Below are 24,327 nucleotides of genomic sequence, written 5' to 3'. Positions count from 1 at the left end.
CAACCACTGCTGGTTCATTTCCATGACTCAGGACAGAAAGACTAGGAGGGAGTGAAGAGAGCATCTCCAGATCCTTAAGACCTGTTATCAGTTCCTTACTTGCTCAGTTGTTTTAGGGCTGGCCTTGTTTTGTAGACTGGTTTAGACACTTTTGACGCCAGACCTCAACCGTTCCTGGTAGGTAAATATTGTTAGACCTTCTGAGCCTTGATGAAAACAGTTTTCCTCATCACCCACATCCAACCAGAAGATAGAACAACTTCTAAAAATTCCATTCTACTAGAAACCAAGTGGAAAATCACATTGCAGCCCTGTTTCCAAGCCAATAAAGATGAACAATTCAGTAGTGGGCAGGATAGGGGAAGAGAGAGGGGAGTTTGGAGGAGAATGAATAGAAGGAAAGTGAAAAGAAAACCCTAAAGCTATCTTCAAATGTCAGGGGACAAAATGAAATTAAGTTGCCCAGATGCACAGAATGAAAACATTTAGTCATTCCCCCAAATCTTTAAGCATAAATAATAGGCTTCATATTAACCTACCCAAACTAGGCAAAAATCTCATTAGCAGGTTTATTTTTTAAGAAAAACAACAAAATCTCTGCAAATATGATTAACTTACGCTAAATCTGCTTCCAAAGGAAAATGTCAAGGAATGAAATGAGATTAATTGGAAGATGAGGGGTAAACTAAGACAGAATAAATGCCATCTTCGAAATCTGAGAGAAGATGATGAAAATGGTTGGTTTTGGTTTCACAGAGACAAATACTCAATTTGCTTACTGCACCAGTCTTCATATTCCACATTTTCCTCCTGAGGCAGCAGGAGGATTTTCAATCTTATTTTGCATTCTCAGCTTCACAGAAGGAAAGCAATATGGTGTACTGTTGAAGGGGGAAATGATGGCACACCGAATGTTTAAAGCAAAACTTGAATTGAGGTTCTTTCATGTTAGACTTCCATTAGAAACCGAGTGAGATCCATGTTCGCATTGATTTGGGGGCAGGGAGAGTCACAGCCTCACTTCCTTCTGAGATAAGCAAAATTTTATAGCAGTCCTTGACATTTCTTGACCCCATATCCTTTGGGGACATTCCTTCCTCCGAGCTTTGCAAATACCACACTCTGTCCCTCTATGTTTTCTAGACTGTCGTCTTAACCTCCTATGGAAGTAACTCTTCTCTTCTTGATGTTCCCCCAGGGTTTGGTCCAGGACTCTCCCCTTTACTGTGCTTTCTCTCCTGGGGTTTTGCTCTGCTCCTACAACCTCAGTTACCATCCTTGTGTTCAGGCTGTCTTCCCTTCTGAGCTCCAGAGCTGTACAGCAGCTGCCTCACTGGACATCTCCACCTTGGTCCCTCAGGGCAGTGTGTCTTTCAAATTCTTTAACTTTCCTTCCAGAATTGCTGTGTTTTTGGCCCTCCTGTCCGGTGAATAGTTCAACTATTCTGTAATAGGAAACTGGGCAACATCCTTAACGTCTTTTTCTTACCGATTTCCCGCATCCACTCAATCCTCAGATCCTGTCTGTTCTACCTTTTAAATATTTCTTAATCCATCCACCTTGTCATATCCATCTTGCAACCTCCTTTGTCCAAACTGACATCAGGAGGTAGCAAAGAAGTTAAGAGAACTGTCCCTCAGGCCAGGTTTACATTGCAAGTCTTTCTTATATTACTCTTGAGCAAGTTATTTAATTGATGTATCTTTCAGCTTTCTCATCTATAAATTGATATGATAACACAAGTTGTTGCAAAAATTACTGACAATACATGTAGGGGACTAAGAAGTGTGCCCAGCATATAGCTCAAGACAATGTTCATTGTGGTTATAACAATTATTACTGCTATGTTTTTTTTTCCTGTAATGATTATTGCACATCTTGATAACTGAATCTCTCACCTAACAACATCTCCTTATATTCACTGATACTATTCTCTAGTCCTGCAATTCTGCATATACCGATAAGACATATGCTTTCTAAAGGCAAATTCTATTGTGATATCACCTTGATTATTCAGTTTCCCTCAGGATAAAATCCAAATCCCTGAACATAACTTAAGAGCTTCTTCATTACCTGGATTATCCCTGCAACTCTTTTGCATCAAGTCCGTTCAGACATCTCTGATCTTTTTCACATGACAAGCGTGCCCCGCTCTCTTCACATGAATAACTTCTGCTCTCCCATAAATTCTCCAGTGGTTGCCCCTTGCTTGTATTGGAGAAATAAAACGAGAAGCAAAATCTGCCAACCCAGAAAACCTTCCCACAAGGGCACTAGAGAAAGAAAACAGCTTTATTATTTAGTAAGTGTGAGACCAGAATGTGATGTGTATCACAGGCAATCTACCAGAAGATGGTGAAGACAGAAAGAAATCCCTCACCCCTTTTATAGCCAAGTAGATGCAGCCCGTCACATACATGTTTTCAAGACAGATACTAACTAACCTACGAGCAGGAAGACTTGACAACGTCATTTCTTACACATAGTTCATGCCTAGTTTACCTAGTAATTGGAGTGACCATCTGAGTTAACTAATTGGCTTTATCCAGGAGAAAACCAAACCTCTACTTTTATGACAGGAGCAAGTTTTCCAGCTTGGAGTAACATGCCCACCCAAGGAGCCTCTGACTCTCCCTTCGAAACTGGGAGGCAGACATGCTATGTCTCTTGATGCTTATGTTTCAAAAAGATAGCTCCCAAGCCTTTCAGAAATACATTCTCTAAAGCTGACAAAACATCTATCTAATTTTCAAAGGGGTTTATATATATTTCAAAGAGAGGAGAAACTACTTAACAACTACAAGTTTTCTATAGCAAATGCTCTGAGCTTAAAAAAAAGAGGGGTTGCGGGGGGGAGGTTGGAAATCTCTTCCTTTCTTTCCAATAGGGAGAATGGAGCCTCTTAATTTGTATCTATTCTTACACCTGCACCGGAATAGGCTGTGAGCCACCATGGCTGCCTACAGCACCCTTGTCTTCCCTTGATTATACCTGAAGCACCATTCAGGCTTTCATTCGTTTCCTCTTTAGTGAGTGCCTATCCCATGCTGGGTACTGGCTATACTATGGTAAGCAAGCTGACATGGTCTTATCTTAATAAAGCTTACAGTTAGCAAGGGAGCTAGACAAAGAAACAACTATGTAATATATTTATTAAGTTTTCCTTTCAAGCAAAAATTTTACTACATCACTTAAATAGCCTTTCTTTTATTAAAATCCTTTTATACAGTTTTTAAAACTTACTTTCCATTTATAGTCATTATAGAACATTTGTTCTATTCCCAGTACTAATACATCCTTGAGCCTGCCTCATGCCCAATAATTTGTGCTTCCCATTCTCCTACTCTTATGCTGCCCCTCCCTCCCATCTCCCCATTGAAAACCACTAGTTTGTTCTCTATATCTGTGAGTCTGCTTCTTTTTTGTTGTTATTTCCCCTAGTTTGTTGTGTTTTTTAGATTCCACATGTGGAATTTAAAATGAGTGATAGAATTTTAAATGTGATGTGTATAAAATGAACGCATTACTTTTGAATAGAATCATTTTGTTTAATGACGTAATAAATACATTTCCAGAGCACCATAATTTAAGGAGGAGATATTTCTTGGACAAATAAAAGGAAAAATTAGGATTGGAATTTGTCTCTAAACCCCATAGAGAGTGACTGCCTCTCACGGAGGCAGGATGGGTTGAGAGTCAGGAAAGCGCTTCATGTTGCTATTGTCTGCCCCACTCTTTGGAGGGTAAGAGGATGGTGTAAACAAACTTCTTATGAAGCTGAAATATTATCAAGGCTGATGCAAGTTCAGACAGCCAAACTGTATGCTCTAAAACTAGTGTTCTGTTTCCCAGGACACTAATTAGGACACATATTCAATTTTCTAGATGTTGGCTAATTGGTAACCTCAACCAGGACCATATATTTCATCTCAGAACTTGTGAGAAAGGGTTGGAAATCAGATTCATATAAGATAAAAAAAAGACAACCCGTATCCAATCCCAGTGGACCTGTTTCCAGGAGTCCTGCCCATGTTGGCAACATCTGAGCCTGATTTTCACTCCTATTCTGTATCCCAGCCAGAGATATGTCCCACTGCTCTCCAAGATAAGTTCCATCACTCCATTCTATGCCCTAACCTAATATATATTTTTAACCTGTTAACTCTGATCCAGTCAAGGAAGCTCCCTCCTTGGAAGACAGAAGGGTTGCATAAACAACAACTTTGAAGCTGATTTTGGTCGTCTGAATGAACATCTTTATAAACACCAGGAGTATATTGCTCTGAAACTGTTGTTACTGTTTAGTTACTAAGTCATTTATGACTCTTTTGTGACCCCATGAGTCACATGGGGTCACAAAAGAGTAGCCTGCCAGGCTCCTTTGTCCATGGGATTTCCCAGGCAAGAATACTAGAGTGGGTTGACATTTCCTTCTCTGAAGGATCTTCCTTATTCAGGGATCAAATCCATGTCTCCTGCACTGGCAGCCAGATTCGTCACCACTGGAGCTGTCAGGGAAGCCCCTGAAACTGTAATAGTGGCCTCTAATTCCCATGTGATGGGCTTGAGAGGAAAGAGTTCAAAGAGAAGCAGTGGTTTAGAGAGCATCAAAGTCACCTGTAGAGACTGGAGCTTCTCATTCATTAGGCCTGGGTTGGAGGCTGAGAATATGCATTTCTACCAATTTCTCAAGTGTATCTGATCCTGCTGATCTAGGGGTCAAACTGAAAATTATTGCTTGATGTTAACCGTTGTTAATCTTGACTGTACATTAGAATCATCTGGAAGGCTTTTAAAAAATACAAATGCTGGAGTACTGTATTAGACCAGTGAAGTCAGAATCCCTTCAAATAAGGCCCACCATCTGTATCTTGTAAAGTGCCACAGAGAAACCAGGGTTGAGAACAACTATCTTACATGAGGCCCCAGGAGAGAAAGCAGAGGAATGAGGAGAAGGTAGGGAGGGTAGAGTGTGAGCGTGAGTGAACGTACTCTCTAAATGTATAGGAAGGTATAGAGATGAATCAGAGAGTGATAGATTATGATTATATGCTGTAAGCCTCTACCTCTGACAAGTCCTAAAACACCTGTGAGAAATTCCTCCCCAGGGACAGGCAATAAAAAGACATGAGAATACAATATGATAAATCCCATGCTATGGGAGCAGGAACCCCAAGGTGGGTCGCTAAGATCAGTCTAGGAAGGTAAAATGAGTTGGCACTAACCCAGTAGAGAAACAAGGGCAGTTTAGAGACAGAATAGTGCAAGCCAAGGTATATAGGTTGGAGAGCTGTAGCAGAGAGTGAGAGGCAGGTAGAGCTCAAATCTTGAAGCATTCACGTCTTATAAGTAATGAGGCACACATTGATGGACTTTAAATAGCATAGTGTAGAATAATAGGGTAAGATTTACATTAGAGATAGGTCACTTTGTCAGTGATGAAGAAGTTAGATTTGAGAGCTAACCTGTAGGCAGGGTCACATTTAGGGTGATGTTGAAGTAGTTACAGGGGAAATATATTTATATTTTAAAATTTATTGAAGTATAGTTGATTTGCAATGTTGTGTTAATTTCTGCTGTACAGTGAAGTGACTCAGTAATACATATATATGTATACAATTTTCTTCAAGTCTTTTCCATTGTGGTTTACCACAGGATATTGAATATAGTTTCCTGTGCTGCACAGTAGGACTTTGTTGTTTATCCATTCTATAAGAGATTGCATTTGCTAATCCCAAACTCCCAGTCGTTCCCTCCTCATCCCCTCCTCCTTGGCAACAACAAATCTATTCTCTGTATCTATGAGTCTGCTTCTGTTTTGTAGATGTGCTCATTGTGTTTTATTTTACATTCCACATGTAAGTGATATCATATGGTATTTGTCTTTATCTGACTGACTTCACTTAGTATGATCATCTCTAGGTCCATCTACATTGCTGCAAATGGCACCATTTCATTCTCTTTATGGCTGAGTAATATTCCACTATCACAACAAACTGTGGAAAATTCTTAAAGAGATGGGAATACCAAAACACCTTACCTGCCTCCTGAGAAACCTGTATGCATGTCAAGAAGCAACAGTTAGAACCAGACATGGAACAATGTCATGGACTGGTTCCAAATTGGGAAAGGGGTACGTCAAGGCTCCTTTGTCATCCTGCTTATTTAACTTATATGCAGAGTACATCATGTGAAATGCCTGGCTGGATGAAGCACAAGCTGGAATCAAGATTGACAGGAGAAATATCAGTAACCTCAGATATGCAGATGACACCACCCTTATGGCAGAAAGCAAAGAGGAGCTAAAGAGTCTCTTGATGAAAGTGAAAGAGGAGTGAAAAAGCTGGCTTAAAACTCAACATTCAAAATGAAGACCATGGCATCCAGTCCCATCACTTCATGGCAAATAGATGGGGAAACAATGGAAACAGTGACAGACTTTACTTTCTTGGGCTCCAAAATCACTGCAGATGGTGACTGCAGCCATGAAATTTAAAGACACTTGCTCCTTGGAAGAAAAACTATGACAAACCTAGACAGCATATTAAAAAATAGAGACGTTACTTTGCCAACAAAAGTACATCTAGTCAAAGCTTTGGTTTTTCTAGTAGTTATGTATGGATGTGAGAATTGGATCATAAAGAAAACTGAATGCGGAAGAACTGATGCTTTTGAACTGTGGTGTTGGAGAAGACTCTTGAGAGTCCCTTGGACTGCAAGGAGATCCAACCAGTCCATCCTAAAGATCAGTCCTAAATACTCAATGGAAGGACTGATGCTAAAGGTGAAACTCCAATACTTTGGCCACCTGATGCGAAGAGCTGACTCATTGGAAATGACCCTGATGCTGGGAACGATTGAAGGAGGGAGGAGAAGGGGATGATGACAGAGGATGAGGTGGTTGGATGGCATCCCTGACTCGAAGGACATGAGCAAGCTCTGGGAGTTGGTGATGGATGGGGAAGCCTGGCACGCAGCAGTCCATGGGGCTGCAAAGAGTCGGACACGACTGAGTGACTGAACTGAATGGAATATTCCATTATATATACACATATACTACATCTTCTCTATTCATCTGCTGATGGACGATTAGGTTGTTCCCATGTCCTGGCTATTTAGTGCCGCTATGAACACAGGGCTGCATACATCATTTTGAATTACAGTTTTGTCCGGATGTATGCCCAGAAGTGGGATTGTTGAATCACACAGCAACTATACTTTTAGTATTTTGAGGAATCTCCATACTGTTTGCTATAGTGACTGCACCAATTTATATTCTTTCCAGCGGTGTAGGAGGATTCCATTTTCTCCACACCCTCTCCAATATTTGTTATTTGTAGACTTCTATTTATTTTTTTATTTTTTTATTTTACTTTATAATTCTGTATTGGTTTTGCCATACACTGACATGAATCCACCACGGGTGTACATGCATTCCCAAACATGGAACCCCCTCAAATAATGGCTATTTTGACCAGTGTGAAGTAATATCTCACTGCTGTTTTGATTTGTATTTCTCTAATAATTAGCATATTTTCATGTGTCTATTGGCCATCTGTATGTTTTCTTCGGAGAAGTATCTATTTAGGCCCATTTTTCATTGGGTTATTTTGTTGTTATTGAGTTGTAGAAGTTTTTTTCTATTTTGGAAATTAAGTCCTTGTCAGTCTCATCTGCAAATATTTTCTCCCATTCTGTGAGTTGTCTTTTCATTTTGTGTATGGTTTCCTTTGCTGTGCAAATGCTTATAAGTTTGACATGGTCCCCATTTAAAAATTTTTTTATTTTATTTCTATTGCCTTGGGAAACTGACCTAAGAAACCATTGGTGTGATTTCTGTTGGAGAATGTTTTGCTGATGTTCTCGTCTAAGAGTTTTATGGTACCATATCGTATACTTTCGTCTTTAAGCCATTTTGAGTTTATTTTTGTGTATGGTACAAGCATGTGTTCTAACTTCATTGACTTGCATGTGGCTGTCCAACTTCCCAGCACCATTTGCTGAAGAGACTGTCAGGGAAGATATATTAAGGGTATATCTTAGAGCAATGGCAACCCATTCCAGTACTCTTGCCTGGAAAATCCCATGGACATAGGAGCATGGTGGGCTACAGTCCACGGGGTCGCAAAGAGTAGGACACGACTGAGTGACTTCACTTCACTGGAGCAGAAACACAGAGATGGGGAAAGAGCAATGAATTGGAGAGATTTTTAGAACTGAATAACCCAAGACTTGGTGATTGATTTGAGATGGTGTATGAAAGGTGGAGTAGGTCAGTATGGTGCTGAGCTTCCCGCACTGGGCAATGTGGAGCGATTACAAGAACACTGGAGGAGAAGTATATATGGAGATGACAAGTGCCATTTGGGTAACATTGAATATTGAGACTTCTGTAGGTTATCCAAGTGGAAATCTCTAGTACATGTTGAGCCAAAGAAAATTATTCACAATTCTCATTCAGAGAAAGAGAGAGAGAGAGAGAGGGCAGAATCACAAGAGTGGCTGATAAAAAACCGGCAGGGCAGTACAGTCTTGGAAACTTGAGGTGATGCCAAAATATCCGGGGAAGGCAGCAAGAGGGGTCAATGAAAGAGCATCAGTGTGTAGTGGAACAAAAGTATTTATGTGTGAGTCATCAACCCTGTATGTTGCTTTTCCTCCACTTCTCATCCATGCCTGAAGAAGAAATGTGCCTTTGGCCCTTGATTTCTTCCTTCTTCCCTCTTCCAAATTAGTAAGGAAAGCAGAGGCAGAAAGGGCAAATAAATCTACATAATAAAGAGATGGATGGAGGAAGAATGGGGGAGTATAAAGAAGAGTCTTGTCTCTGTAGCTCAGAAAGAGAATTTTGGAGATTTTGGTTTGAGAGGTTCCAGACCAGCTGTGAGGCTTAAGGCAAGTGGTAAATGTTATAGGAATCTTGGATAAATATGGCTGAATTATATTCCCTCTAATATTCGTAGAGGAATCTAATGTAAGGCTAAATGACTTTTAGTTGTTGTTCTGAACATCTTTGGGAAATTCTCTGAGTAGAGACTGAGCTCCATGACACAACAGATTTACTAGGGTTCTAAGGAATTACTAGGGATATGGGTAGCACCCAAAGGGAAGTAATGCCACAGAAACCAACAAAATGATGGAGTGGTTCACAGTACCGAAAGCTACTGAGAGATCAGATAATCAGGTCAGCTTTTGCTAATGCAGTTTTAGAAGAAGCTGGGATCCATGAACAATGAATGAATGACAGATAAGGAAGTGGGACGGTTGGTTTGATCTAGTTGAATGAAAAGCTTTACTGATAAAGAAAGAATTAGGAATAGCTAATGGGAAATAAGCTCATTTGCAGTGAGACATCAGTTTACACATGTATTGAATACAAAGTGATTGATCTGAGCAGGTGTTTCAGTTAAAACACTTTAGTTTTCTCTTGCTCTTTAGCCAAAGACCTGCTCCTCTTCCCTGATGACTTGATCCCTGAGCCACTTATCTTATTATCGTTGATCTACTGTACATTACCCTCATGGAATAATGCTAAAGGAAGAGTAGCAAATAAGAAGGAATTTGGTTCTTATCCAGGAATATTTGGGATAGAAGTTCCCATGCTTTCCTGTGTGAAGACTATAACTTATTGTTCCTGGAGTAGGAAATGGCAACCCACTCCAGTATTCTTGCCTGGGAAATCCCATGGACAGAGGAGCCTGGTGGGCCACAGTCCATGGGGTCACAGAGGGTCAGACACAACTGAGTGACTAAACACACACAGGTTAGGTTTTGTACACATAGGAAGCGAAGTGTCTCCAGCTTCCTCTGAGTGAAGCAATAGCTTCTTTAAAGAGGAAGATTTGCTTAGGAGGAGAAAAGTTAAATTTATGACCATCCTAACATTCTTACTTGCAAGTTCAAAGCTCTTCTTTGGTGACTTCTAGTCAAGATTACCTTGTCTTGAAAGCAGGCTTGTCGGTATTGTGCTAAGAAGGTGGCAAAAATATTTCAACTATTGTAATAGATACCATGTTCTGCTATTAGATCTCCATTCCTTAGGATTTGGGATTGCCCTATCTCAAAATGTCAGACCAGTGTAACACAAAATGTGATCTGTAGACAAGCAGCAGAGGCAACAGCAGGAGTGTGTTAGAAATGCTAATTTTCCCATATCACTATAGAGCCACTGAATCAGAACTCCTGGAGGTGGGGTGGTGCAAGGCCCGAGAATCTATATTTTAACACGCCTTCCATGTGAGTCTTGCACCTACAGAAGTGTGGGAAGACCTGCACAGGCTCATGGGGAGGAACCCTGTCTTAAAGCATGTTCAATGTCTTCCTTTGCCCCTTGAAATGCATTCCCCTGCATTCTCACACTGCTGGGTCCTAAGAAGCAGATCCGTATTGATGATATCAGCAGTATCCTAGAAGGACTGATTGATAGCACCAAAAGGAGATGGTGTGAGAAGAGTGTGGTCTGAGATGTTTATTTCTTCCCAAGGCCCTTCCTGCAAGGTCATCAAGGGCTGGTGGCTTCCTTTAACTGAAGGTCACAGCTTCTTATCAGTTGGCTGTCTCCATACAGTGCTCTGTGCCTCAATTTCCCCTCCTCTCAACTTTTCTTTGTAGTGCTGCTGATGAATTCCCCACCACTGCTAGTGTTTCCAGAAAATTACACTATCCCTGGACCTTTCCCTGGGTTTAACTCCACCTAACAGATAGTTTGTAAAAAGTCACTTTTTTTAAAAAATTTTATTGGAGTATAGTTGATTTATAATGTTGTGGTAGTCTCAGGTGTATAGCAGAGTGAATCAGTTATATGTATACATAAGGCCTTTCTGTTTTGTTTTTTTTTTTTATTCTTTTCCCGTGTAGGCCATTGTAGATTATTGAGTAGAGTTCCCTGTGCTAATATTTCCTTTAAATCACCCATCCTAAATATGCCTTCCTTTTCCTTTCAGAACTCACACACAATCCATATATTGCCAATACCTAGCATGATGATTAAATGTTTGTTGTAGGACAGATGAAGGAAAATATAGATGGTCCTGTCTTATGATGGATCAACTTATGATTTTCTGATTTAACAATAGTACAAAAGCAATATACATTCAGTAGAAACTGTACTTTGAATTTTGATCTTTTCAATGGTCTAGCAACAAGTGGGACAATACGTTCTCATGATGCTGGACAGTGGCAGCTCCCAGTCAGTCATAAGATTGTGAAGGCAAAGAACTGATACACTTATTATCTGTATCCATATTCTGATTTTTACTTTCAATACAGTATTCAATAAATTAAGTGAGATATTCAACACTTTATTGTAAGATGGGATTTGCTTTAGATGGTTTTGCCCAACTGCAGGCTGGTATAAGTGCTCTGAGCACACTTAAGATAGGCTGGGCTGCTAAGCTATGATGTTCAGGTTAGGTATATTAAAAGCATTTTTGTTGTCTTGTTTTGTTTTGTTTTTTTCCTGGCCACACTACATGGTTTACAGGTTCTTAGTTCCTTGACCAGGGATCAAACCTGTGACCTCAGCAGTGAAAGAATGGAGTCCTAACCATTGGACTTCTAGGGAATTACCTTAAAAGCATTTTGACTTACAGTATTTTCAGATTATGATGGGTTTATTGGAATGTGGCCTCATCATAAATTGAGGAAGATCTGTATATATGGAAAGGCATAATCCTCTCCAAGAGCAATAGTCATTAGTAGCTTAGAGACTGTATACTTAAAAAAAAAATGCCAATAGGCTAATTTGAAAATGTACTACGGAAACATGGGATGTGGATTTGGGTAGACATGAGATCCAGAGTACTGGCTTTGGGAGGTACTGGCCCAAATACTACCCTAATGCATTAAATGGGAGGTGATTGATCCCAGAGACCATCAAAATTCACTGCCCTCAAAATTTTCCAAAGTGAAATAGGTGAACACAGTTACAAGGAATGGGAAAACTTGATAGACAATTCAAAAATAATGACTAAAGCTTCTGGAGTTAGCAAGTGTGGCTGGTGGGAAAAGAGAATGTGAGAGTAGTATATCAAATCCTGGCTGTTTGGGGTGGCCCAAGGGTAGTCATGTATGGATGTGAGAGTTGGACTGTGAAGAAAGTTGAGCACCGAAGAATTGATGCTTTTGAACTGTGGTGTTGGAGAAGACTCTTGAGAGTCCCTTGGACTGCAAGGAGCTCCAACCAGTCCATTCTGAAGGAGATCAGCCCTGGGATTTCTTTGGAAGGAATGATGCTAAAGCTGAAGCTCCAATACTTTGGCCACCTCATGTGAAGAGTTGACTCATTGGAAAAGACTCTGATGCTGGGAGGGATTGGGGGCGGGAGGAGAAGGGAATGACAGAGGATGAGATGGCTGGATGGCATCACCGACTCAATGGACAGGAGTTTGGGTGAACTCTGGGAGTTGGTGATGGCCAGGGAGGCCTGGCGTGCTGTGATTCATGGGGTCGCAAAGAGTTGGACATGACTGAGCGACTGAACTGAACTGAAGGGTAGTCAGCCAGGTCAGGCTTAGGATGGGGTGATATTAAGGACAAATTTCTAGTTCTTGGCATGGTGCCATGTCTGTATTATTACTCAGCAGACATAGTGAAGCATGGCTATTTTCTTTTCTCAAAGAAGAGACCTACCAATATCAATACCCCCATCTTAATAGAATCTGCTCATCCCTCTTGTTAACTGATCTATGGCGCATTCCTTAGCCTTTGCCAGCAATGAGAAGTACAGTCAATATGAATCAAAAGAACTTGGAAGCCTTGGCATTTGGGGACCTGGTATACAACCCCAACCTGTACTCCACCACCTTATTTTATTTGCCCCAGCTTGAGCTTTCAGGGCCATCTGTAAGCAGCGATCACTATGTAAACAAACACAAATAGATGGACAACTGACATCATTTAGAGTTATGGTATCTTGGCTCTGTATTTTAAAAATTCTTTTCTAAGCGTAACTGAATTTACCCACCAGCTAATCAAAACAAGCCATCCTTGGAAGTTGTTTTTTAAAAAAGAAAGTTCCCGTCTGCAGCACAATGCTGTATATCCAGACCTGCTTCTTTTATCACTTCTTTCACCCAAAGTTCCCTCAACACATCTTGAATCAACTCTTCAAATTTCTATTCTGGCTCACCACATGTCAAATCTTGCTAAGCAAATGAAGAAACAACACTCAACATATCTCTTCCTGTCAACAGCAACATCTGCGTTCGAGTCATTAAAGACGAGATCCTAAATTTTATCCCACTCTTTACTCTCATATCACACTCAGTGAGGAATGTATACAAGCACTTTCCCTCATTATTATGGATTGAGGTATGCAGGGCTCAGAATCAGTGCTCTTTGCCTTAACATCTTGCGCCTTGATTACTAATAAAAGTAACATCTCCAACTAATTCAACCACATGATGTATGTCCTGCCTGACAGGAGGCAAATTTAACCACTCTGCTAGACACAGGATACCTTCTCCTGCAGACGGTGAAACTGTAGTCACCAGCATGAAATGTCATCTGCTTAAGTCATTTTAACTCCAGAATAGTAGTGTCTGTATCATTACCTAAGTTTTTGTACTTCAGTTCCTGCAAAGATTATTTCTACTTGATGACACTGAATGCCAGTAGATCCTAAGTTCTCATAGCGGGAAAGTTACTAAAACCAAAATAGTCATTGTGCCCCAAAAATGACACCTAGTCCAGGAAGACATGAAAATATGTAGGTAGCTGGTATTAATGCGGCTCAGCTGGTAAAGAATCTGCCTGCAATGTGGGAGACCTGGGTTCAGTCCCTGGGTTGGGAAGATGCCCTGGAGAAGGGAAAGGCTACCCGCTCCAGTATTCTGGTCTAGAGAATTTCATGAACTACACAGTCCATGGGGTAACAAAGAATTAATTGGACACGACTGAGTGACTTTCACTTTCACTTTCAAGACCCATCTGAATAAATGGAGCATGAGGAAACTACCCTCTCCACCTAAAAAGCTTAATAGAACAGTTGATTTATACACATTTGAAACCAAGCTATTGGGTTTTAAAAATTCAGTAAGGAGAGAAATATGAACAGTCGTTGATTGTACGTGCATGTTTTATTTCCTCCTGCCCACTTAACACCAAGTGTCCAGCATATCAAATTATTCATCACACATCAACAATCTCCTAATGGCAGTCCAACAGTCACTTCAGACTTAGCAAGTCAAAAACTGATCTGATGACTTTTCCCTTATATTATTCTCCTTCTTTTGACTTTGTTATCTCAGTGAATGGCAACCTACTTACCCAGATGTCTGAAGCTAAACTCTGGGAGACATTTCCATCTACAATCAATCACCAAGCCCTGTTTTTCCCTCCTTATGTGATATTCCTCAAACCCTTCCTTTTTTATTTTCAGCCTCCATTGTCTTCATTTTGTTCCTCAAAATGTCTCACCTGAATGAATGACATATCCTTCTAACTAGTCTGACTCCAGACTATTGCCCTTCAATTAATTATCCAATTGTAGGTCAATCTAACTTTCTAAAAAATACAAAATGATCCTTGGGCTTAAACATCTTCAGTATCTCCTATGTCTAAATGTATTTTTTAGAAACCCAACTCCCTTATTATGGCACACAAACTGCTTTATAATCTGGCCCCAGTCTTATGCCTTCACCTAATTTCTTGCCATTTTCAACACTCACTTGATACTCAAACTGTACCCAACTACTTGCAGTTTCTTGAACAAGGACTAACCTCTCTAGCCTTCATGCCCTGGCTTGGATCTCAGGTGGGCCATCTGTGACCCCCCAGAGCATACTAGGCAATATCTGGAGACATCCAGATTGTCAGGGCTCAGGGGGGTGCTACTGACAGGTAGACAGCACAGTCTCTGCAACGAAGAATAACTCAGCCCCAAATATCAAAGGTTCCAGGATTAAGAAACCCTACCCTGAGTCCCTTGGACAGGAAGGAGATCCAACCAGTCCATTCTGAAGGAGATCAGCCCTGGGATTTCTTTGGAGGGAATGATGCTGAAGCTGAAACTCCAGTACTTTGGCCATCTCATGTGAAGAGTTGACTCACTGGAAAAGACTAATGCTGGGAGGGATTGGGGGCAGGAGGAGAAGGAAACAACAGAGGATGAGATGGCTGGATGGCATCACTGACTCGATGGACATGAGCCTGAGTGAACTCCGGGAGATGGTGATGGACAGGGAGGCCTGGCGTGCTGCGATGCATGGGGTCGCAAAGAGTCGGACACGACTGAGTGACTGAACTGAACTGAACCCTGCTTCCATTCCTTCCCTTGTGTGGCAGAAATTGCTCATTATTCACAGTATCCATTCTCCATTTTCATTTTATCTTAATCATCAAACATCCCAAGTTTAGCTGGGCTGCATTCCCTAGCTTCCCTTGCAAGTGTAGACCTGTGTGCAGTTAAGGGTTATCACAGTAGGCCTGAGAGTTCTATCCTTAAAGCTCTGCTTGCAAGACTGATCCTTGGCTGGCCTCTGGAAACTTGAATTTTATGAGGATTCCCACCAGTCCCTGATAGGAGTGGATCCCTATGCCTAAATGGTATGGAAATATATAAATTATGTTGACTCTTGCTTTTCTTCTGGGAGTCTGGAATTTGGGAGAATCTGGAATTCTCCAGTAGAAAGTGATATGGCCAGTTCCAATAAAAACCCCTGGGACCAAGTCTCTACTGAGCTCTCCTGGCCTAGCGCATTTCATACATGTTACTACAGTTTGTTCATGGAGGAATTAAGTAGGCTTTTGGAGGCCTGTAACTGGTTACCTCTGTACTTCACCCAATGGGCCTTTTCCTTTTGTTGGTTTCTCTTTTTCTTTTCTTACAGTAAATCTTGGCCATGAATTTAACTGCATGCTGAGTTCTGTGAGTATTTCTGTATCAAACTGGAAGAAGTCTGGGAACTCGTTACAAAACATGTGACTAAATTCTGGCCAGGGATAAGTGCACATAAGTCAACTTCTGGGTTACAGCCTTTAAAAAATTGATTTGCTCTTCTTTCTTTTTCTTTTGTCCTACTCACTGGATTGTAGATGTGTTATTTGCCAGCTTCAATCAGGTGGATGGGAACCATACCCTGATGCAGAGGTTGGCAGACTTTTTCTCTAACCAGGATTCTAATCTCTGTTGAAACTACTCATATCAGCCACTGTAGCATTAAAGCCTCCATAGACAACATGTACACAGATATATATAGCTGTGTCCCTATAAACCTTTACTTACAAACAGCAGAAGTCGGCCAGATTGTCTGCATGTCATGGTTTGCCAGTCTCTACCCTGGAGGACAGAGAAAGAAGGCAATGAAAGACATGTCTTCTTGGGTTTAAGTCCTATGATGTGATCACCCCCACATGCTGTCCATTCAAATGTCCTCTTGTGTTTCCATCTAGTCCCATAGATATCAAAATATCTATCAAAACAAGTATATGTCTGAATTATCTCTCCACTCCATTAGTCTTTAAGCCCTTGAGGGCAAGGGCCATTTATCCCCATATCTTTAGTGTCCATCACAGTGCTCACCATGTATCAGGACTCAAAATAAATTTGTTGATGTGGTTAATTAAGTGTACCTTTTCCTTATGTTCTTTACTATTCATTCCCTGGCAGTGTTGCTGGCAAATGAATGAAGGCAGTATTACTCATCCAATCAGAACTCTATAGCATTCTTGCAAAGACTTCCAGCCTCTAGGCTACATCTCAGAAGGATGCTCAACAGTGCACATGTCTCACTTCAGAGGTGCACTTGTTCTAAACCTTACAAGCATCTAATGCGATAGAACAGGGTATACACCGAAGGAATGTTTACACCTCACAGCCAGAGTCTGGTTCAGCATTTTAAAATTTTACCCAGTGCCCTTTGTATGCATTGATCACGGGACAATGCTTCCTCTTCTGTGAAAACAAAGGTACCAGAAACGACCCAATAATTCAGGTGCTCACTTTTTAGGAGTGTTTCCTAAAGCAGCCACAGGACAAATGATACCAGTGGGACTGGTCTTGCTTGTGAGAGACAAAACTGCTCACTTGTTGGCCAGAATTTCTGGTTCTTCTACATACTCCAAATCCTGCTCCACTCTCTACAATGGAGTTCCAAATACCTTCCTATAAGCCCTCCTATAATTTTGGAAACAGCCTCATTGGGTATATTGAAGCTATAGCATCCTTATCTATGTAATTCCTCTTACATTAGTGCTCTACCATCCAAACTTATGTGAGATAAAGATTTGATTGTAACTGGGAGCCATCAGGTACAGCTCAGAAGATGTGTGAAGGGTAGGCTGTCCAAGTGCAAAGCTTTGGGTGTACTGTCTGCAGGCTGTCAACTCCCTGTGACTTGCCGGGCCAGCCCTTGCAGTTCTGATCTAACACATCACTGGTTTTCTCTGGTTCCAAACGTGCACATAGCTCCCGTCATGGCTTTCTTTCCCGGTACCTGTCTTCACCGGGTAACCCTCAGCAGGGACTCCACTGTGGAGTCAACAGACCAGCCTCTTTCTGGCCTCAGTGTCTCCTGAGGCTGCTGGGACATATACCTCCTTTGGGTGTCACTTATTGGCCACTTACTGTCTGTGATAGAACAGCTAATCCAAGGACATCAAGACTTTCTGAAATCTAAGATGAATATGAATTACATATTCAGAAATATTTATAAGTATTTACAAACTTGAGCTTATCTTGACCATTCATAAGATAAAAGAAGCAAAGGTTATATGAAAGTGGGAGGTCAAGGACTGGGTAAAGCCTGGGGCAGAAATGGATCTGATCCCAAATAGGCAACGTCCAGCACAGTAACACAAAATTATGTGTTGAAAGAAAATGGTGTGAAATGGAAAGAGCATATCGTGTTTTGGCCAAAGTTTATGAGAGCTTGGAGTGTCATCCTTAAACCCAAAGGGAGAGGTAAGTACATGCCTAGAGATTATCTGAATCTGTATCAAAAAGAAATGAAATTCTTTATCTTGCATCATATAAAAAGGTAATACATGACGATGAAGCAACATGATAAATCAATCCAATCTGGTCTGTTTTCCGAGGCTTTACTTAATTCACTGTTTCTACCTATCTGAATCAAATCAGATAATTTTTCTTGTGTGAAAGCCTTAGTAGCCATCCACCATTCAATGTCTACTAATTCTAGACAGCCCACGACAAATCTGTTTCTACTCAGAAACATCCACTCTTCTCCCTTTAGCCTCTATTTTCACAGAACTTGTCTGCCACTCACAAGAAGACCTTCGTGACACACAGCCTGTGTTACCCAGTGTTCCTTGATATGAATTATTTATTATCTCACCTCAGGGATATGCTTCTTGAGACCAGAAGCCTTCTGATCTCAAGTCAGCAGTTAGCCTAGCACAGCTATGTTGCAGCTACTCAAGGCACCCTTGCTTGATGGGTGGGTTCTTAAGGATTGCAGAAGTGAGGAAAAACCAGAATAACAAAGACCATGACACAAAAATGTGAACGATGTGAAAGCCAACTTGTATAGGAACTGGGGCCTCCTGAGGAGTTTCAGGGCTCCTTCCTCGGAAGTCCCCAAGATGCCAGGCCGGAGGCAGAGTCCCAGGGCAGGAGCTCCCTGGCTGCTTGCTTTCCCAAGTTCTGAAGTCCCAGAGAAAGTACTAGTCCAAGGCCCCAAACTCGCTGTCCAGAAAGAAAACTGAAACCTGTACCGTTTGACAGGCCACCTTACGGACAGAGGCCAGACCCCAGCAGATGTTTGCAGTGACCCAGGCACAGCAAGGACATTCTGCAGGGGTTCTTGGATCCCAGCACAAGGCCAGGAAGTATGAGTCACGTGGGGCCTGAGAAACACCAAATGCTTGGGAAAGAAATAACAGGAGATGCAGAAATACTGTACGGTCTAGACTGAATGCTTCAGTGGCCTCAAGATAAACAAAGTAGGCCAAGGGTGAAATGTGTGTGCTCAGGCAGCTTTCCCCAAAAGACTTCCAGCTCCTATCTTCAGGAAACAGCAAAGCCTCACTTCTGTGACCACAGGCAAACTTGGCATGCACGTTCTTGCTTTCTTTCAGCCTCATCAGTGTACTTGAATTTATAGGACGGCACATACCCATTGCAAGCATTTCCCCAGATTCTTGGCCCTGATCTTGGGATATATGGAAAGGAAGTCTCTAAAGGCATTTCCTTCCTGCGGGAGGTGCTAACAAAGGTGCCTTCCCTTTCCGAGGAGGGATCAGTGTTCTGGGGCTCTGCTCTGGCTGTTTGCTCTCCTCAGATATTATTTGCAGGTGGACAAGTGCTGGGAGCCACATATTCACTTCAGATAAGTTTGCAAAGGCTCAGGGAGGACTGGCTGGTCCCAGGAGAGGCTGGAGCCTAATGGTGCTTTAGCCAGATGGTCTCAGAGAACACTGTCGTGCACGTGGGCATGCGAGACAGCCAGCACAAATCTCTCGTTTGACAGGCTAGGAAAACAGTGCTCCAAAACCAGTGCTTGCAAACTTGTCTCTCAGCATTGTTTTCTTCCCATCAGGTTCTGAGGATCCGTCCAGGCTCTGAAACTGTCATAACAAGGGTCCTGTCCAGCTGGGCTCACCCATCTGTGCCTGAGATATGCCAGAGCATTGTCTCAGCTTTCCCAGGGTGAGTTCCTGCATTGGCTTTGTTCCTGCATTGGCTTTGTTTCTGACCCTTACTTTGATCCTTTGGCTCATGTCCCTCTCCATCCTGATGAACTTTTTGACATATTATTCTTTTGACTTGACTTAACTGGACTTTTAATCAACTTTCTTCCTCCAGATAGTCCTATGTATGTGCCTGTTGGCACCCTTCCAGTCCCCCCTCCCACCCTTGCAGACTCTTGTTCAGAGCAGCCCCGACTGGAGATGAGCTAATTCCATCGTTCCTCCCACATCTGGCTGCCTGGGAGTGCTGTAGGAAGCAGTTCTGCACAAACACATGTGTAATCAAATTATACTAGAAAGCCAGAGTCTTTATATTTAAAAGCCCCACATTCTCCATCAACAGATAGACTATCAAAATATTTAGTCTATTAACTAACCAAATTAATGTTGAAACCATCAAGCTCTTTGAGAACCACAGGTGGCAAGTGTCAAAGAATTGACCTCAATGGACAAGTAAACTTTTTAAGTCCTTGAAGAAAATCCAGGCTTGTGATCCCAAGCTTACAAATTAGGCTTGTGATCTATTAATACAGTGTCAGTATATAGTGGCAGGAAAAAAAAAAAAAAAAGGAAGAAACACAAGTCTTCTGGAGAAAATTGAAAATGTATCCACCTGAACATAATTTAAGTAAATGCTGTGAGTACTAAGGCAATGCCTTTCAGATTGTCAGCTTTTCAGGTAGACATATGCAAATACCTGAGTCTGCATTCCCCGAGATAAATTCTGTTTTCTGTGCCTCTCAGACCTAATATGTGAATTTAAGGACTATAAGTGAGCAGTAATGCTATTTATTTATTCATTGGCCACACCACTTGGCATGTGGGCTCTTAGTTCCCCAACGAGGGATTGAACCTGCACCCCTTGCATTGGAAGCATGGAGTCTTAACCACTGGATTACCAGGGAAGTTCCTCTTTGTTTTGAGTTACTATTTATATTTTAACCCAGCACTGCCTCTATGATGTTCCAGTCTGCTCAGTGGAGAGTAAAGCATCTCATAATTTCTTCTTTTGGACTTGTGGTTCCCACTGTACCTTCTACCCAAGGAATTTCCCCTCATCTCTGATTTTCCAAATTCAACCATCCTTGAAAGACACAGAAGGTCCTGCCTCTTTCTTGAAGCCTTCTAAGATGGCACCAGACATGTTTTGTTTTGTCTTTTGAGCTCTTGTGCTACTCATTGTTCTTCCCACTCTTCTAACATTGGTTGATTATATGAACCAAATACTAAGGCTCATGAAAATTTACCTGGGGATACAGACCAACACACACATGCTTTCTATAAAAATACAATTCCTTAGTTAGGAATCTTAGTTCTAGGATTAAACAGAGCTTCCTTTTAGAATGGGTTACAAATTGGCAGCTCATGGAGCATACTCAACACAAGAAGTCAGGTGTGTGTTTTTTTTTTCCCTGCACAGTGTTGGGTGGTCCAATGTTTTAGTAAAGTCAAATTATTATATACTCAATATTTTAAAACTGGGAATTTTCCTCTCTCTCTCTCTTTCTCTCTCTCTCTCTCTCTCTCTCTCTCTCTCTATATATATATATATATATATATATATATATATATATTTCTAGCTTTTCTTCAGTTCTCTGAAGATTTGCCAGCACTGGCGTCTCCTGACTCCCTGTAGGAGGACCACTCACTCTGGATGGAGTCAGCACTTCGGTGGCTCCAGTCTTTATGTCCCTCGTGTTTCCACAGCACTGAAGTTAAGGGCCCTCTGCCTTCTGTCATCCTCCAAGCATCTCACTTCATTTGCCTTATGTGTCTTGGCTCCTAAGCATCTGAGTTTGCAAGGTCCCTCATCACGAAATTATTTTTACCTGTAGTTTCACCTAACTCTTTTTGATTTTTTCAGATTTCAGTAGCCACTTTAAACTTCCTCTTGTCTTCACTTTAGGTATCAACCTTCTCTTACTTAGCTCATTGGCTGCTGAGAGTCTTCAGAACTTCAAAGCAACTTAATTTCAAAAGCTCTTAACTACATATTTTGAAATAATCTGTCTTAACTCTCTCAGTTATGAAACACTTCTCATTCACTCTTCCTTCCCTAATTCTTTTCTTAAGAGAAACTGATTTATGATCAACGTTGCCTGTTCTATCAGTTTGGTAAAAATTAGAAAGAGCAAGGTGTTAGCATTACCACCCCTGCCCAGGTCTCTGCAGAATGGAGAGTGGCTTATTTTTCAGTACAAGTGAGAGACATCTTTTACCAGCTTGAGGGTCGTGTTGTCATCCACATTATGGTAAGTCAGCTCCAGGAAGCAAGAACTCATCCCTCCAAGGGCCACACAATTCTGAGGATCTTCCCCATGAATGAGACCCAGGGCACCAACCTGGCACTTGCGGAAATTAAGCCTGGAAATGGGCTATGCAGCTTAGACTGTTCTCTCTCTGATCCAGTCTGTAAATATGCAGTCAAATCTCATGACTCTCTGAGCTAATGGCGTTCAGCTACTGGAAGGTCTTTGGAGGGCAATCAGGTGCTATTAAAAATATGCTAATGGCAGCTTGTGATCTAGCAGCAGGACCCCAGGATTTGGGGTTGGCATGGCAACTGCCAGCAGCTAGTTCACGCAGAACAGGAACAACAGAAAGAATTAGAATGAGCTGCTTAAATGCAAGTGTTAATGGAAAATGTGGAACACCGTTGAGAACTAGAGAGAGTTTCTGCCCTCAGCAGCAAAAACCACACACACACACACGCACACACACAGAATACCTAGAAGTGAAATGAAGACCTTCCCTTCTGCTGTGGCTGTGGAAAGCGAGTCAGCCGTTAGAAAGAATTTTGTATTTAGCCTGATGGTTTTATAGCGACCTATGACCTTGAAGAAATCTGTGTTTCATGTGTGGATGAGAGAAGTGTCATATGTATACAGGTCTCCCCACCAAGGTTGAAAGAAGAGGTCTGGCAGAGAACAGCTTTTAGCAATCTACTGTATCAGAAGCAGTACAGATGGCAGTTTTTGCTTTTAGCTTAACTGAATGTCAGAGAAAAAAGGGGGGCTCCCTCACAAACACATATCCAACCTGTAGAAAGAGCTGGAGACGAGGTCTTGGATCCAGGTGCCTATCAGTTACTGTGAAAGCCTACGACGTGTTTAAATATGTGTGCATATGTGTGCGCTCCATTATTTTACATGTGCCCTGCACTCTTTCCTCTCTTTGTCTGAAGTTGGAAGTTTTACAGTAAGTCTCTGCCACTGTGGGCTTGGGATCACAAAACAAGATTCTTTCCTGCTCTCCCACTGCGAAGAGTCAACAGCATTGGAAATGATTTCCCATGGCGGAGATGGACAGCAAAACAGGCTGAGTTCACTATCGCCATTAGCCTTGCTAGCTAATGCGGTTGAGGGGAATGATGGAATAAAATCATGCGGAAGGGAGCTAAGACGGGCAGGGATGGGAATGGCTCCAGGAAAACAGAATTAATATGTCTGCAGCCATCACAGACATCCCACAAGCTGAAGATGGAAATGAAGCCTATATATTCCTAATCACACATATCTTTGGGGGGCAGAGGGAAAGAAACAGAGAGGTAGACAGACCATGATCTGTGTGTTTGGGAATATGGAAGGGATCCTGGGAAAATCTGTAAAAGTTCAAAGGACAATCCATAGGGAGAAAAGTAGGCGCAGGGCAGAAAAGGAGTTCAACTCCTCAAAGAGTCATGTCTCAATTCACACTGTCCTTAGCTTCGCCTGAAACTTCAACTTTGGGAAAAGATTGTGTCATTTGACAAATATACTTTTCCAATGACTTAGGCATAACTTCCTTTTCTGAGTCACTTCCTTCCTTTTCTTTGATACAATAGTCCCTTAAAGAAAAACCAGGAGAGAAAAGCTGGTGGAAATACTTGAGACTTGAAACAATTGCTATTGTCCTAGACGTGGTCAATCTAGCAGCGACTGACAGGTGTTCTTCCACTGGAAGGATGGACCTAGATACGGCTTCATATAAACAACACCTGGGAATCAAGGTTTTGTGGGGACAGCCTGAAGTTTATATAATTGGGGAAGCCACATTTAAGAAAAAAAAAAAAAAACAGGATTATGATACAAAATTGCTAGGACCCCTCTAGAGCCTGGGAAAAGGTCTTGGCGAGTGAGCAGCCATATCAGATGATATTTACTACCTGCTATATATTTCTATGTCATCACCTGTGGGGGCAGGGCCTTTCCATCGAGGGGTCCTTAGGCAAGAAAAAACAGGGTCTGTTTATTCTTTCTAATTTAAGCAGTCAGCCAAGATGTAGCCTGGGTTTAAAACACCCGTATTGTTGTCTGCTCATTAGACTAAATTCTACATCCTGTACTGCTAATAGCACTTCCTGAGGAAATGGCCTGGAATTCCAAGATAATATCACTAAGAAACCAAGTGACTTTAAGGTGACACGCTTATTTCTAGAGCTGCCTACCTGACTATGGTGTGTCACTGCAAATAAGACGCAATCTCCTGGTCTTGTAGCAATACTGACGTGTGTGGTGTAAACCTGAAAGAAGCCACAAGGTCCATCTTGAGTCCTTCTAGATGCCGAAGGCAGGCAGCTCATTGCTTAGAGGACAAGCACAAATTTAATTAGCACTATTACAGCGTGAGCCTCCTGAAGAGGAATGTGATAAGAAAGTAGAGCCCTAACGTGAAAATTTGTCGTTGTTGTTCAGTCG

This window comes from Oryx dammah, unplaced genomic scaffold, assembly GCF_014754425.2.
Source record: "Oryx dammah isolate SB20612 unplaced genomic scaffold, SCBI_Odam_1.1 HiC_scaffold_11210, whole genome shotgun sequence".
Classification (NCBI taxonomy): domain Eukaryota; kingdom Metazoa; phylum Chordata; class Mammalia; order Artiodactyla; family Bovidae; genus Oryx; species Oryx dammah.
This window is presented reverse-complemented; position numbering follows the sequence as displayed.